The 17,178-nt window shown below is 41.5% G+C and overlaps 2 non-coding genes across 2 annotated transcripts; one reads left to right on the plus strand and one right to left on the minus strand.

Moving 5' to 3' along the window:
- Positions 1-2,877: 2,877 nt before the first annotated feature.
- On the minus strand, positions 2,878-2,986 carry LOC136455807 (small nucleolar RNA R71). Its single transcript, XR_010759273.1, has one exon. It is a non-coding gene; the product is annotated as a small nucleolar RNA R71 (small nucleolar RNA).
- A 13,454-nt stretch (positions 2,987-16,440) lies between these two features.
- LOC136455815 (small nucleolar RNA R71) lies at positions 16,441-16,549 on the plus strand. The gene has a single exon (XR_010759280.1). It is a non-coding gene; the product is annotated as a small nucleolar RNA R71 (small nucleolar RNA).
- The last annotated feature ends 629 nt before the right edge of the window (positions 16,550-17,178 follow it).

The following is a 17,178-nucleotide window of genomic DNA, read 5'->3' on the forward strand; positions in this document are numbered from 1 at the left end:
AAGCGTGTCATCGTTGCGAGTTCCCACGCTAGTTCATAGAGCACATTTAAGAACTCCTACTGCAACCCCTACTCGGCCGCCTCCCCCGCCTCCTCCTCAATCAAAGTAATTAAGTCGATCGCACTTCTCTACCTCTCTAGCTCTCCATCTCGTCGTCATCCACATGCCATAGCTCCATCCACCTGGGCAATCATGTTGCTGATGGTGCTCCCAACCGATGTGCAAATTGAGATTGCTGGCGACCTTGCTATGACCTCGGATCGACCCATGGACGACCTCTGCATCCTACAAATGACCTGCTCATCCATGCGCCGCATCTGCGGTGACCTCATCGACTACTATGCCCTACTTGCTATCTTGACCCAAGTCGGCAACCCGGAGGCTTGCTTCCTCACCAGGATGCAAATCGTATTCAAGGAAAAACACAACCCCCGGCCATGCCTCGATGATCTCGCCCGCACCGCCGATGGCGGGCACAATCTGGTGGCTATTGACGGTAGTTAACAACCATTATAAACCATTAATATAATATGGATAAGGGCATAAATATAATCACCAACAAAGGTCTAGGGTTTAAACTAACAAATTCTATGAGTTTTGTTGAATTTGTATTTTTTGCAGGGTTTATCCAGAAAACTATCAAGGTGGACCTAGATAGTGGCTGCCCCACTACGTTGTAGTCAGAATTAATTGCACTTGTCCACAGCGAATTAATTGCACTTGTCCACAGCGAAACAGACACTAGAAGACTCTAAAAGACTTGAGAGGACTCCACACTGAGGCAGAGCCCAAGTGGCTGCCCCACCTATAGGCTGCCCAGCACCCTAGGCCCGCATGTTAGCCCCTCCTTCGAATGTTGGTTCTCCACTACCTCCTAGGTTGTATCTACGTCGTCCTTTAAGTTGGTTTGATCCAAGGGCTCATGATGGACGCACCGACCTATATATATCAGCCCCTGCCACCCCTAGAGGCATAAGTCATTTGAGAAGATAGAAACCATAATCATCCTCAGAGCTCCACCAATTCTAGGGCATAGCTAGTTAGGCTAGGTCTAGAGGGAGGCAAGCAGGCTCCGCTTGGATTCCCGATCGTGTCAAGAGCGTGGTTTGGTATAATCTTTGTACTCCCTCTCTTTTGTATCTCCATCACTTTTATATGCTTGCTACAATTGTTATGACAACATTATTATTCATCTCATTCATGTTCTTTATTATAATGTTCATTGTCTACTTTGATTATATACTTAGTATAGCTAGATTATTGTTATGTTTATGCATAAGTTCATATAGCACTCACTCTAAAGTACATAGGGTTAGTGGTCGACATTGTGTAAGCATGGTGCTTATACGTTGTTTACCTGCTGATACACCCTATATTCTAGGTCATGTGGTAGATCGCGGATGTGACACTCCCATTGAGTCCTTTATAGTTCACTCCCCGAATATAGGTTTGCAAGTAGGATGCAGTTACAAAGGAAGACAAGCACTATTCTTAATCTTCCTTAGTAATATCCCTTATGTGTAGATATAAAGATGACTTTAGCCACGACTACTAGGTGTAATTGCACTAATCAATGTATGCTTCAACCTGTAATTAAAAATGATTTAGGAATTATTCCTCTAATATTCTACGTAATCATGCTAATGCCATAGAAAGAAGTACTCTGAGTGATTTATCATTAATCCATACTTATCATATACATAATTTATCCTACGACTTACCCTTGTTGTGAGTAGAATATTGGTTATGGTTTACATCTCCATCAATAGCATAAGTTATCAATACATGTCCATGCCAAACCTTCCCTATGGTAAAATATAAATAATGATACCTGGAATACTCTCGGGTAAAGTGCTACAATGGTATAATTATTTGTGCGCTTGCAGATTCCTTTCATTTATATATATATATATATATATATATATATATATATATATGTGTGTGTGTGTGTGTGTGTGTGTGTGTGTGTGTGTGTGTGTGTGTGTGTGTGTGTGTGTGTGTGTGTGTGTGTGTGTGTGTGTGTGTGTGTGTTCTTCCTAGTCACATCAAATATTAAAGTACTTCTTAGTGTCATTCTAGAAAGAAGTGGCACTAGGTAGTACCAACAAGCATTTCTAGCACCAACACTAGGGATGACACTTTGTAAAAGATGCTAAGGAATGTAAACAACATAGGGTGACTACTTAAAACAAGTGACACGTTAATAAATACCAACAAGCATGTTTGGTGTCGTTGCCAGGGAAGGTAGCTAGGCAAAGGAAGTATTGATAAACTTATACTTATTGATGTGATTGAAATAACCATTGACCTCTGCTCAAACAGGCTTACCCTTGTTTTGTCTACTTGTGTATCTTATGTAGGGAAATGTATGATTGGTTTTGACCTTTCAACAAACTACGTTGAAGATCCAGGAGCGTTAATCAGAAGGACTATAGCTAAACTCAAGAAAGTCCCAGCTTTACAATCAGAAGACAACCAGATAAGGTGAAGCTTAACACTAGAATTTGAAGCCATGGCTAACAAGACTCTCCATGAATTCTCTACTCCAACTACAGCTAATATCCGAATTGGACCAACAGTTAATGTTGGAGACAATGGATTTGAGCTCAAGCCAGCACCCATCAACATGGTGCAAGCAAGCCACTTTTGTGGAAAGGCACATGAAGATGCGAGTGCACATCTCCAACACTTCCTAGAGATATGTAGCACTTTCACCATCAAAGGAGTGACCCAAAGATGCCATACTACTTCGCCTCTTCCCATTCTCACTCTTGGGAAAGGCAAAGCAATGATTCTATGCTAACAAAGATAGAAATACTACATGGGATAACTACTCCACTGCCTTCCTAGCAAAGTTCTTTCCCATAGGCAAGACTAATGCTCTGCGTGGGAGAATCTCAAGCTTTCAACAGCAACATGATGAATCTATCCCTGAGGCATGGGAATGCTTTCAAGATTACATTGCGGAATGTCCTCATCATGGGATGGAGAATTGGCTACTCATGCAGACTTTCTACCATAGATTGACCAACAGTACCCATGAGACTATGGATGCTGCTACTAGAGGTGCATTCCTGTCACTCATAATTTCAACTACAATAGCTCTTGTGGAGAAGATGACCTCCACCCAAGGTTGGAATGAAGAATATCTTCAGACCCGCAAGAGAGGTGGAGGTATGCATCAACTCAAAGAGGTAGACATGTTGTCTACCAAGATGGACCTGCTAATGAACAAGCTCAAAGACCGAGCCAATGAGAAGCAAGAAATCATGCATATTCATGATTCCCGCATGACATGTGAAGAGTGTGGAAACACTGGGCATTAAGAGAACAGCTGCCCTAAAATTCATGAGGATGTGAACTTCATCAACAATAACTACTTTCGTCCTCAATAGAATCAAGGACGGAATCAGCAACAGAGGTCAAACTACCAAGGTAACCCTCAAGGTAATAATTTCAATCAACCACCCTTGAGAGAATTAATTACCGGACAATCGAAACTTATTGAGGTGTTATCTCAAAAGGTAGCTACCAATGATAAAATTCTAGAGAACATAAATAATAGAATGGATAGCTTTGCTTCTGCCATTAATAAATACCAATAGTGGCCTATCTGGTCGCCCTATTGCTCTATAGGCACATTGGCGGTGGCCGCAATGATGACATTACGAAGCAGTACGTGAGACAGGTCAAGGGCGAGGAAGAATCACGGGCAGTGGCAGTGGGCGGTGGCAGTGGACCAATGAGTTGGTGGCTAAGCAACATGGGGTGTGTTGTGCCGCCACCCGGTCGTCAAGGTGATCTATAATACGACGTGGGGATGGTTGTCGATGCCGCAGCCAGCACAACTACGCGGCTATAACACCCTAAAATTTGCACTTTTGGAAATAGAGCTAAAAAGATTTGATTTGGAATTTTTGTGCACATGAAATATAGGAAAAGGAATATTTTTCATTATATTAAAATTCATCATAAGGAGAAGGAACATGTTTGTGCATACATGCAGTTGCATATTTATTTTGTGATGATTGGGTTTGATCAAAACTTCAAAAGGATTCAAATTTGGATTGAATTTGGATTTGAAAATTGGGTTTAAGAAATTAAAAAGGAATTTCTTTTACTTCCCCTCTCCTTCTCGGTTTCTGACCTAGCCGGCCTATTCTCCCTCTCCCGGCCTAGCTGCTCCCTCTCTCCCATGCAGCCCAGTGGCCAGATCAGCCTGCCCCCGCTCCTGGTGGCCCATCCGCTCTTTTCCCCTCTTCCCCATTGTGGCGCCGGCCTATTTCCACCGGCCTAGCAAAGCCACACCGGCCCAGCCCGGCCGCAGCCCAGTCATCGCGTAGGTCGCACCGCACCACGCCTCCTCCCTCCCTTGCCCTATCTCACTGACCAACCAGCCCTGCGCCCTCTCTCTCTGACTCATGGACCCTGCAGGTCAGGCCTTTCTCCTACCTTCGCCGTATGTAGCCCTAACTTCGCCATGCCGCTGGTGAGTCCGTGTCCGTGCTGCCTCCTCCTTTGCATTGCCTTGCCTCCCACGTGTTCTCCCATCCATAAATACTAAGCCGCCTCTCCCCATCCTGATCTAGGCCGCAGCTGCCTCACCAAGACGTCACGCCATGCAAACCCTAGCATCGTCGCTATCACCGCTTGCTTCACCGTGCACTACGCCACCCTCCGTTGCTCCATACCATGGTAAGCTACCTAGTCGAGATCTTCGTTCCCTCTATCTCTCGGTGCCCGTGGTTCATCCAATAGTGGACCATAGGCCCTTCTCCAAGAGCTCTAGCGAGCTCACTTGTTCCTGGCCATGGTGCCGCCGCCTGGAAGAAGCACACCGGCGACCTCATCTCCCCCGTTCACTCTTGGCCGTCCATTTGGAAATCTATGGCCCAGATTAGAAGAAACCCTTTCGCTAGTATTTTTATTAAAGAGCCCCTCGGTTTCTTCAAAATAGAACCCATCATCCTTAGTTTCTTCCAAAATAGCCCCTGTCTTTCTTCTTTATCCTGCCCGAGGTCCTCGGCCAGATTTAAAACTCAGAATTTATTTATTTTAATTTGAAAATTAAGTTTCATCTATTTACCAAAGTGTCACTACCTTCTTTAGGCCATAACTTCTATGTTTTCACTCTGATTTGACCCATTCAAATTGCGTTAGGTTTGTAATTTCATAATCTACATGTTCATACTACTGTTAAGTATGTTTTCAACTTTTAAAATTCAAGGTTAGATTTAATCTATTATTTTATTAAAGGAAATCTTGTTAAATTCATATCTTCTCCGCTTTAGCTCTGATTTGACATGTTCAAGTTGCGCTAGATTCATTGCAACGAGATCTACACGTTAGTAACAATGTTTATCATGTCACTATTTTTGGAATTTTATGGCTTAAACTTTAATTTGAATAATAGTTATGCAACTAGATTTTATAAATAAAATATGATTTGTTTTACTTTAGTTTTATAATTCAAATCTAACTTTGACTTAATACAATTTATATTATTTATAAAATATCTTTTATATATGAATTTATATAGTTAAAATAAATGAAGCCTATAGTTTTCTTTTCCATGTATAAGGCAAATTTATCGATAGGTGTATCTTTTTTACCATAGCCCCGATTAGTGTGCTCTTCGCGTCTATGTGATCGTAGCAACGCGCAGATTTGATTTCAAAATCTTCTTCATTGATTGGTGTACTGCTCTAATTTAGATCTATTGTTTGCTTCATGTATGATTGCATGGATGCTTGTGTGGTGCTTTATGATCATGTCTAGTCGGTGAGATTTGCGTTGGTGATATAAAAGAAGTTGGTGGTCTAGAAGTTCTTTGGAGGCTATGAATCAATAGAAGAAGGATCTAAGTTTTAAGGCAAGTATAGCATGGGATCTTCCTTGTTGTCCTATACACCTTCAATCATTTATTTCATGTTGCATGTGTCTACCTTAATTGCCACTAAGGATTTCCTAGTACTTTGTTACATTGTACCTTGATACCTATGGGGTATTGCATTGGGTAGTATGATGCTAGTGCTCAATTAAAGACCATGATCCTGTAACTTGACTAATGGTATATGCAATAAACATTAAAAGATGTTTTTTAGCAACATGGAACAAGGGGGCTAGAGCATTGGGTTGTTTTATGGTGCTCTAGATTCCTCTCCCTAAGAACTTATCTATAAGTGATCATCCAGGACTTACAGTATAGCTGTGAGGGCTACATGGCTCTAGCTTTAGCTAAGTATGAGGACCTTTTCTAGCTTGTTAGAGGTTACCTTTATGGCACAAGAGGGGTGTGTTTCGGGTTGGATATAGTGCGGCCTCTGTCCATCAGTGTATAGGCTACACATCATTGTGCCTATCGGAAGGGGAGCCCTACATTCACAGGGCACGGAAACCTAGCAGCCCTAACTTGTTAGATGAACCTTTGAAAGGTTTCATGGTGAACCCTACCGACCTTCCTTTGAAGTGGGTCAAGAGATTAGCTACCTCGGGTGAAAGGGTAAATCACGACGCATAGTAAAAGTGTACAGCCTCTGCAGATTGTAAAACTGGTATATCAGCCGTGCTCACGGTCACGAGCGACCTTGGAACCCTTATGGAATAGATGATGAACACTGATGATACTGATGATAAAGATGCTCACTAATGATTACTGTTTATGCTATTCATTATTCATGTTTACCTGATCATGTGTTCACATGGGCTTGTGATAAACTTGATGCTACTCAATTGCTAAAATCATGACTCATTAAAAGTTAATCATAGTTAAACCAGTGTCAGCCTTTTGAGCCTCATGAACCTCATGTTATATTTGTTGAGTATGACATGTACTTATGCTTGCTTTATTTTTTTAATTATTTGGATAAAAATCCTGGATGGGTACTAGATTGCTAGAGTTTGGAGGAATTAGGCTTATGATCAACTAGTCAGTTGTCCCTATGGAAGTGGAGTCTTTACCTGAAGATCGGAGTTGTCTTTCCACTATCTATACTCTAAGGTTGTATTCTTTATACTAATACGCTATGTAATAAGCATTGTCTTATGATATTACCCTTATTTGTAGCTATATGTCAGATTTGACTTCTAAGGCTCACATATGGTGTGTATCTGGTTTTGTTCTTAAAATCGGGTGCAACAGTGGCGATCTTTGTTGCACATGCGATGTCTGCAGCAATATTGTAGACGCATGGGAACTTAGGGCTCTATATTGCAGCGAGGACTGTAGGCTTCGTCAAGAAATCCATTTTTTCGAATGGCAATTTGGAATAAGAGACTAGTAATTCACTCTTTATGTGTGAGACTGAATTACTCCCTCCATCCTAAAATGTAGTGTATTCTAGCATTTGAAATTTGTCCTCAATTATAGTGTATTCTACAGCTTTTGATTTCCTATTGCTTTTGCTTTTTCTGTTGTTTTGTTTCAATTATATTTGTTTCCTTTAGGGATTCAATGAAAGTACTAATACGAAACAGGTTTCCCTATATGACATGAGATGTGTCTGGCCTGGTCAGATTTATAATGCTTGGACTTCTTGTGTGTGCACTAAAATTTGAATAGCTATGTGGCTCCTCCGTTAGGCATTAGATCGATGCGAGATTGGATTGGATGAATTCCGTTATGCATGTTTATTACACTATAGATCAGAAAGAGAACCAGAAAGAAACCTGCAGGCAAAACCAACTAATAGGGGCTAGAAACCGGCTACCAAATGACCCCTGGTTCAGTAGTAGTGGTAGTCATGAGTGCCTTTGGTTTGTGTTGAACCCAACTCATCTTATTTTTGTGACTGCTTTAGTCTTCAGTCAGTAACTCGTTAGTCTTCAGCCTTCAGTCTGCCCCTTGACTATCATGAGTGCTTGCATGCTCCTACATTCTAGTGTAGATGTGTACGCGTGGGTGGTGTCAGCAGCATGTTGTAGTAGGGACATCGCCTCGCAGCCCGTCGCATTGACGTGACACAGTGAAGCCGCACCGCCAAACCACACAAACGTATCATTGCTCATTGGTCATGGGGTGGTACTTTGTATTAGGTGGGTTAAACTCTTTTGAGCATGGTGTAGCTCAGGTCATTTGGTTTCTGTTTGTTTTTTTTTTTGTTGCCTTGGTGTCTTTGTCAATCTTTGTTGAACTTGCAAGAACCTTGTAGCGAGGAGCAAGTCTCGCCTCAGTCTAATTGGATGCGTCTGACAGTATCCTCCATAGTTTTTCCTCGTTTTCCTATGATGCTTGTTATTGTGTCATTTAAGGGAAGATACATAAAGGAAGAGTAACAACATAAGGAAAGAGTAACAACATGTATGTCCCAACTCCAAACAAAGGAAGATACATCAAATGCAACGTGATATAACATCAAAGGGAACTTTATTTACTCCTCTGCTAATGACTCCAAGAATAAGGGAACATAGGACTATAAAGTTTAACACCAAAGATCCTAGGGTGTTTGGTTTGTGACTAAAAGAGACTAAAGCAGTTAAAAAAGACCGAAACACCCCTATTAATTGCCTAGGATCTTTGCTGCTGCCGTAGTACTGAGGGGCAGGGGTGTCTTTTTTAGCCCTCTGCATGTCTGTGTTTACTTTTGTTGAACTTTGTATTGGGTGGGTGTTGACATTTTTTAGCATCGCTACTAAGAACAGAGATTTAAATCTAGTCCCTAGTAACAGCGCCAGAAATGCTTGTTGGAATTTATTAACGTGTCACTTGTTTTTAAATAGCCACCTATTATAAACCTATATCTCCTAATTTTACTAGGTTGTCATCCTGAAAGGTCTTGTTTGATTTTGGTAATTGAGTGACAACCTTAGGTGGACTAACATGTGTTTGAGTGAGATACATAGGTGATTAGTCCACAAGTACATGTGTGTGAGCAACATATGCCATGATGGTGAAGATGGCTCGAAGATGTTGCAAAGCTCACACATGTGATGATGAAGGAGCTCATTGCATATGAGACATGACATTGAGTCATGTGATCAAGGTGGAGAAGATCAAGACAAGACTTGGTTCGATGGACCGGTTGCAAGAGTGAAGGGCAAGTTGAGTGATGACATGGCGCCGATGGACCAAGGCAACGGTGAAGAGCAAGTGAAGTCAAGATCGATGAACCAATACGATCATGTGATGATATGGAGTGCATCATATCATTGTTGATCATGTTGGTGCATGTGTTGCATCAACATTGAAGGAGATGGAATGGAATGCGCAAGGCAAAGGTATATTTGTAGGGCATTTCATTTCACTGGTCAAAGGTTGTGTAGAGAAGTGCATGACCGGGTTCAGGATAGATGGACATACTACTAAGAGGAGCAAACTTGTTTGCATATCGATCATCTAGTGTCACTTGAGCGATCTAACTTTGCATACATGTTAGGATCGAGTGGCATAGTGAATTGAGTGACTAATCCTTTGGAAAATGTTTTTTAAATGCTAACACACATGCACATGGTGGTGTACACTTGGTGGTGTTAGCACATTTGCAAAGGTGAAGAAGTTGGTGAAGAAGAGGAGGTGAAACCGGGCTCAAGGTGCTGCCTGGGTGACACCGCCACCCCATGTCTGGTGCACCGCCACCCCAATGGCGGTGACTGCCTAGAGAAGGCTGATAGTAGTGTGTTGGGGCTAGCACCGCCCTGCTGTGTCTGGTGGCACCGCCACCCCTAGGGTGGTGCCAATCTGACCTCGGTTTAGAGCAGGAGAGAAAGGGCAGTCATGGCCTTGATCGGTGTGCACCGCCGTGGGCATGGCGGTGGCACCGCCAGGGGTTGTACGGTGGCACCGCCACTCTTTACCTAAGGCTAGCTATTTTGGTGGTTGAGCGAGGGGGTCACCGCCATGGTGATGGTGGTGCACTGCCCTAAAATTCCAGAGAGTGGGGACTTCATGGGGTTGGCCTGGGTGGTCACCACCACCCCTAGGGCAGTGCCACCACCACCCCTATCCAGTGACCAACGGCTAGTTTCTAGCTGTTGGAATTTGACTGTTGGGAGGGGCACCGCTGTATTTGGTGCTAGGCACCATCGTGTCTAGTGCCCTTGTAGAAACCAGCAGCTTTGCTCCAATGGCTCTATTTGGCTTGGGGGCTATAAATAGAGGTGGAGCTCGGGCTTGGGTAGGTTGCTGAGTAACCTTCAGCCTTGGTGGCTTGTGTAGATGTGCTTAGGAGCCCTCTAACTCACTTGTGCTTGCAAGAGTGTGATCTAATTGCAAGTGAGTGTGATTCTAGTGCGTTACATCATGAGGTTCCATCGAGTGGCCCTAGGTGATCGAGTTGCAAGCCAGTGGTGCTTGTTACTCTTGGAGTTTGCCACCTCCTAGATGGCTTTGTAGCATGTGACTCCATTGAAGCACACGAGAAGATTGTGTGGTGCTCTGGAGGAGGATTTGTGAGGGGGATTGTGCTCACCCTGTAGGGATCACGAAGAGCAACTCTAGTTCAGTGTTTCATTGAGCTACCCTCACTTTTAGGGTAGGTTCTTGCGGTGCCCGACGTGCAGGCTTGGCGAGTGATGCCAATTAGTCACCGAACCACCAAGTGAGCGGTCGACACAATGGGGACGTAGCTTGGTGGCAACCAAGTGAACCTTAGGAGAAAATCACTATGTCAACATTGTCTTCATCATCTTCTCGGTGGTTTGTATTCTACGCAACACAAGCTTGTACTTACATTTCATACATTGTGCTTGTGTAGTTGCTCTTGTAATTAAATAGCTTGTGTAGCATGCTAGTTTCCTTCTTGCTTGTGTAGCATAGAAGTAGCTCCCTTGCATGACTAATTCGGTTTGAGTAACCTTGTTAGTCACATTGCTTAGTTTGTGTAGCTAAGTAATTTGTGCTCTCTAATTTGGCTTGTGTAGCCTTGTTATTGAGCATTGCTAGTGAGCTTAGGTGGCTTTATGCTTTTGCTTACTATATTGTGTAGGAGCTTCCTCGGTTGTGTGAAGTACTAGTTGCATAGCTTTGTGTGACCTTGCAAGCTAGAATTGTTAGGTGAGCTCTAGCTAGCCTAGCACCTTTGTTTCCTATTTAGGGTCTTTGTAAGTTGCTTGAGAACTTCGATAGAGAGGTGTAGTCTTGGCTAGACCAATAGTTTTAAATTCCGCATTCATTTCGGTTAGCCGGTGCGATTAAATTTAGAAAGGACTATTCACCCCCCCCTCTAGTCCACCATCTCGACCCTACACATGGTATAGGAGCTTGGTCTCTTTGTTCTGGTCTTCACTGACAAGAGAGGATGGCGTCTAGTGGGATAGATGAGTGTGACACACACATTTTTGATGGAACACACTTTACACGGTGGAAACACCATATGCTTGATCATTTTCATGCAAATGGACCTAGGTTTTGGTGGGTTGTCGCAAGTGGTCTCACCCATGTCTTGGACCATAAAAATCTAACCAAAGCTCAAAAGGTTCTCTTTGAACTTGATTCCGATGCTTATTTATTTCTAATGGATGCTTTGAGCTTTGAGTTGTTTTACAAGGTGAACCACAAAGGAACCGCCCATGAGTTGTGGGAATTAATAAAGCACACCTTCGATGACTCCTCCACATGGTCTGATGGCAAGTTCAAGAAGGAGGATGAGCCTAAGGAAGATGCACATGAGTGTGTCGAGCATGACCACAATTTGGTGATTGTGGAAGATTGCTCCACCTCATGGTCAAGTGATGATGATGATCATACCACTAGATCACTTGACAAGATTGATGATGATGCCACAAGTGATGCAAATGATGATGCTACCCCATGCACACTTGATGGTGATGATGATGGTTCATGCTTGGGCTATGAGAGTGATGCTTCTACAAGCTCTTCATCACCACATTGCCTCATGTCACAAGGTGACACTAAGGTACAAAATGCTAATGTGGTTGATCATATTGATTCATATGATAAGCTTATTAGTAGACTTGCTAGCATGACCATGTCTTTAGAAAATGAGAAAGCTAAAACACTAAAATTAGAAAATGAAAACTCATTTCTAAAGAACTCATGTGAAGAACATTAGAAATTACTCGATGTTCTTAAATCTTCACATGATGAGCTAAAATTGACTCATGAGACACTACTTGCATCTCATGAAGAATTATTGGAACAACATGCTTCTCTCATTAAAGTATTTATAAAGAAAATTAAAAAGAATGAGAGCTCATCACATGAGTCAAGTGATCAATTGCAACATGTGACCAACTCTAGTGATGTAGGAAAGAAGCATGTATCCACCTCTTGTGATGATTTATTAGATATGCCATGTTCTTTACATATAGATGCTTGTTCTACTTCCTTGTCTTGTGAGACTAACCTTTTGAAGGAGAACAATGAGCTCAAAACAGAAGTGAAGAAATTGAGCAACAAGATAGAGAGGTGCTACAACTCAAAAGTCACCTTTGAGCATATGTTGACAAATCAAAGAAAGTTTGGTGATATGAGTGGGCTTGGCTTCAAAATAAAGATGACAAAAGGAAAAAGAAAAAGAGCAAACAAGGTGAAGAAGCAACTTCAATTGAAGTTGTCTCACTCTATGTGCTACCGGTGTCATGAAGTGGGACACCTTTCAAATGGTTGCCCAACCATTGAGAAGCTCAAGAAGATGAAGGAAGAAGAGAGGCTCAAGCATGTGAAGTGCTTCAAGTGTCGCACTTGGGGACATTTCACCTCAATGTGCCCAACCAAGCAATTGGTGAAGCAACAAGAAGAGCCTCAACCAAAGCCACAAGTTGAGCAAGAAAAGACACCCCAAGAGCAAATCAAGATCAACCATGAAGATGGTGGTGACTTGATGATAAAGAAGAATATAAGGGGTAGAAAAGCAAGGCATCCAATGCTAGATCAAGATGCCAAGATAATGAGCAAGACTCAAGATGAGAAGAAGGTGTATGCTCACATCAAGTGCTTCAAGTGTGGAGATACGGGACACTTTGCCTCGAGGTGTCCTACCAAGCTTGAGAAGAAGGCCCAAGCAACTCATGAGAGGCAAGGCAATGGGAAGCACCGCATGAGAAAGGAAGAGAAGGCTCAATCAAAGAGGAAGTGCTACTCATGCTGGGAAAGGGGACACACGGCTCATTCATGTCCCCTAGGTAATAATTCTAAACCCATTTCAATTAATGATAATATTGTGCTTAGGAAGGATGGCAATGGTACCTCATTGGTTGCAATTGCAAAACATCATGCTACTTATACTAAGGCTATGCCTAAGTATGTTGCACCTAATTTGAGAGGACTCAAACTAGTTTGGGTACCATTAAAAAGTGGATGAATGTATGTAGGTACCATCGGCATTGGAGACTTGGTTCAAGTAGTATTCATTTTGTTGATCATATGTTTGAGCCAAGTATTGACAAGTGATGATCAATATCCCAATACCATGACAAGTTAATTGAAGTCCAAGAGCTACAACAAACGAGTGTCATATTCAAGTTAGTGGATAATTTATTGGAATATTTGATGGCTTGCATATATTTGAGTTGAAGCTTGCTATGGATGATCATGAGCTAAGAAAGGTATATCTGTAGTTGATCATTTATTTGGGTGAATATGAGTTGATTGAATTGGATAAATGTGCAATGTTGCTTGCTATAATATGATTGAATGGATATATGTCTTGTGAAAGTATTCAAACAAGTTGATTTCAAGTTTGATTCACATTTGTTGAAAAATAGCTCAAGTATTGAAATATGTCCAATATTGCAAAATCTGAGGTAGCTGTGATCTTAGCCATGGTTTAATGACCAAATCTTATTGGATTGGCGTCAAATTTGGTGTAAATGCTCTACACTTATGGTACTAGCTGCTTTAGAAATTTCATGATGATTGGATAGAGATACTTCATTTTGGAGTGGATCTTGTCAACCTTCGTGCAGCAGTTTCAGCAGAGAGCAGTGGTGGAAGAATTGATTGCTGATTGCTCATATGAAGCCATATGAAGCTCAAAATTTTACAGCTTCAAGTAGACTTATTGAACCACATCTACACCAAATTTCATGGTAATTGAATCTGTACATTGGGAGTTATGAATTACTCTTCGAAGGGTACATAATCTGTGAGAAAAATGACAAGTATTGAATTGATCTAGAGTCACTTTGATTGAAAGGTCCTCAAGTTAAAAACATGTGTATAAGTGTTTGAGGCACCTAAGTTTGGTTTTGATATGAGCTAGAAGCATGACAAACAAAGTGTACAAGGTCATTCAATTGAGAAGTATATTTGGCACATATTTGGTACCCAAGTTAGAAGATCAAACTCAAGATAAAGATGAAGTTTAAGTTCTAGTGACAATTGGAGATCATTTGGTAGAAAGAAAGGACTTAAACAAGTAAAAAGAAAAGGACTTAAAGAAGGATTCATGGTTACTCATCAAATTAAGTCCTTCACTTAGATCAATCAATCAATATATTTCAAGTGAGTGTCAAGAATGGTTCTTCGGAGAGAGGTCACTTCTCCCTAGTGTAGGGGGTTGCCGCCTATGTGTAGGTAAACCAAGTGTGGTACTTGGAAGACTAATATAGAAGTGGTGATCCAAGGAGCATTTGAGATACTTAGTTGAAGCAATCAAAAGGGTTTATCAAGAAAAGCAAGCAACACCCAAAAGAGAGCTAGTCATGGCAATTCAAGTGGTATTCCAAATAGTTCTCTCATGCAAGCATTGATCAAAGAATGAAGCAAGTCAACTACATCATGATAGTGCACTTGATTATATTAGTGGTTCTCAATTCATATGGGTGAAGAATAGATTTCAATATTGATGATTGGTCTTCACCAAGCTATAAATTGGACTTCACATTGCTATTGGAGTAATGATTTGGAATCTATGTGACTATCCTCTACTCCAACATAGCAAAGGTATCATTGTAATGTGCATGATCATTTTCATCCCTTACTAGTATGCGGTTAGTGAATATAGCACATGCTTATTAGGATCATGCATGACAAATGAAAGTTTTAAATTCATAGCCTACCACAATTGCTTGAATGATTAATTGATCTAGTGGTTCATATATGAATTTGTTCATGAGCTAGTGAACCCAAGTACTTGATCTATTTTGGATTGCTAACAAGTGACAAGTACAACATTGGCAAGATAACCCTTGTAAGAGGTGTGAAGAAGCTTGTCATTGGTTCAAACCGGACTTAGAAGCTTAGGCAAATCAATTTAGTTCAAGTCAACATTAGAAGCTCATGATAAGTGACAAGAGTGCAAGCACAAGACAACAATGCAAATGGATATCTAGTTTGGTTGTTTCAAGTAGTATCAAGACTCAAATGATCTTTCATCAAGACTCCATAAGTGATGTCTAGATCAACTTACAAGTGATATCCTACAAATGGTACTCATAAAGATAGTAAATATTCAAGAAATGATTTTTGTTGACAAATCAATCATACACGTGGTATCACATCTCTACACATGGTATCATTCATACAAGATGGTGGTTCCACAAGTGATCCTCGACTTTAAGTGATCATCAAGTAAAGAAAATTTCCTCACCAACAAGAGCTCAAGTTTATCAAGCGGATGACCCATGCTATGACATAGGGGGAGGTGCCCCACCGATTGGTATCAAGGCCAAAGATCCTATATGTGGTATCTAAAGAGCTATACAAGTGGTGTCCATCAAAAATGCAAGATTCAAGCCTCAACTATCTACCCCATTGCAAGCCTTTGCATCAATAAGAAGCACACCTTTTATGGAAATTGATGACAAAGGGGGAGAGATTGAACAAAGACATGAAAGCTTTGGGGGAGATTGAGACAAAGATATCATGGGAAGTTGGATTTGGACATGGACAAAGAGGGAGCAATATTGAGGAATGGAGAAGGATCAAAATTCTTGGACAAAAGAAGCACACAAGTAGGGGGAGCAAGCTCATGAACTTTGATTGATTGCATTTGATATGTGCATGTTCATGTGCTTGCTTGCATTGCATAAGTTTTAAAATTGATTGATATGCATGCTTGTGTGGTGTATGCTAGTTATAAAACTTGATTGATGATTTGATAACTAGCATGCATAGGATGGTAGCTAGACTTGCATTTCTACATGTGGTACTAGAACCTTGCTTGTAATGTTGATCTCACGGGGTTTCTAGTGTTTTTGTTGTCTAGCTACTCATGATGCTAAGGATGGTGTTAAAGTGCAACTCCAATTGGTATCATGCTTCAAAGGTTATTCTATACACCTTAGCATCACTTTGTAGTGGTAACACTCCCACAAATTTCATATTTATGCATGTGTGCAAACTTGAAACCAAAACATTTGAGCACACAAGTAGGGGGAGAAAATCACCATGTCAACATTGTCTTCATCATCTTCTCCACAAGAGCTATTGCAGCTGGTATGGTGAGTGACAGGAATGCACCTCCAGCAGCAGCATCCATAGTCTCATGGGTACTATTGGTCAACCCATGGTAGAAAGTCTGCATGAGTAGCCAATTCTCCATCCCATGATGAGGACATTCCACAATGTAATCTTGAAAGCGTTCCCATGCCTCAGGGATAGATTCATCATGTTGTTGCTGAAAGCTTGAAATTCTCCCACGCAGAGCATCGGTCTTGCATGTGGAAAAGAACTTTGTTAGAAAGGTAGTGGAGCAGTTATCCCATATAGTATTTCTATCTTTGTTGGCATAGAACCATTGCTTTGCCTTCCCCAAGAGTGAGAATGGGAAGCGGCAAAGTAATATGGCATCCTGGGTTACTCCTTTGATGGTGAAAGTGCTACAAATCTCTAGGAAGTGTCAGAGATGTGCACTCGCATTTTCATGTGCCTTTCCACAAAACTAGTTTGCTTGCACCATGTTGATGAGAGCTAGCTTGAGCTTGAATCCATTGTCTCCAACATTGAATGTTGGTCCAGTACGGATGTTGGCCGTAGTTGGAGCAGAGAAATCATGGAGAGTCATGTTAGCCATGGCTTCAAATTCTGGTGTTAAGCTTTGCCTTATATGGTTGTCTTCCGACTTTAAAGCTAGAACTTTCTTGAGTTTAGCTCTAGTCCTTCTGATTAATGCTTTTGGATCTTCAATGTAGTTTGTCAGAAGGTCGAAACAGGTCGTACATTACTCTGCATAAGATACACAAGTAGATAAAACAAGGGTAAGCATGTTTGAGCAGAGGTCAATGGTTATTTCGATCACATCAATAAGTATAAGTTTATCAATACTTCATTTGCCTAGC

The sequence above is a fragment of the Miscanthus floridulus genome, chromosome 5 (assembly GCF_019320115.1).
Source record: "Miscanthus floridulus cultivar M001 chromosome 5, ASM1932011v1, whole genome shotgun sequence".
In the NCBI taxonomy this organism is placed as follows: domain Eukaryota; kingdom Viridiplantae; phylum Streptophyta; class Magnoliopsida; order Poales; family Poaceae; genus Miscanthus; species Miscanthus floridulus.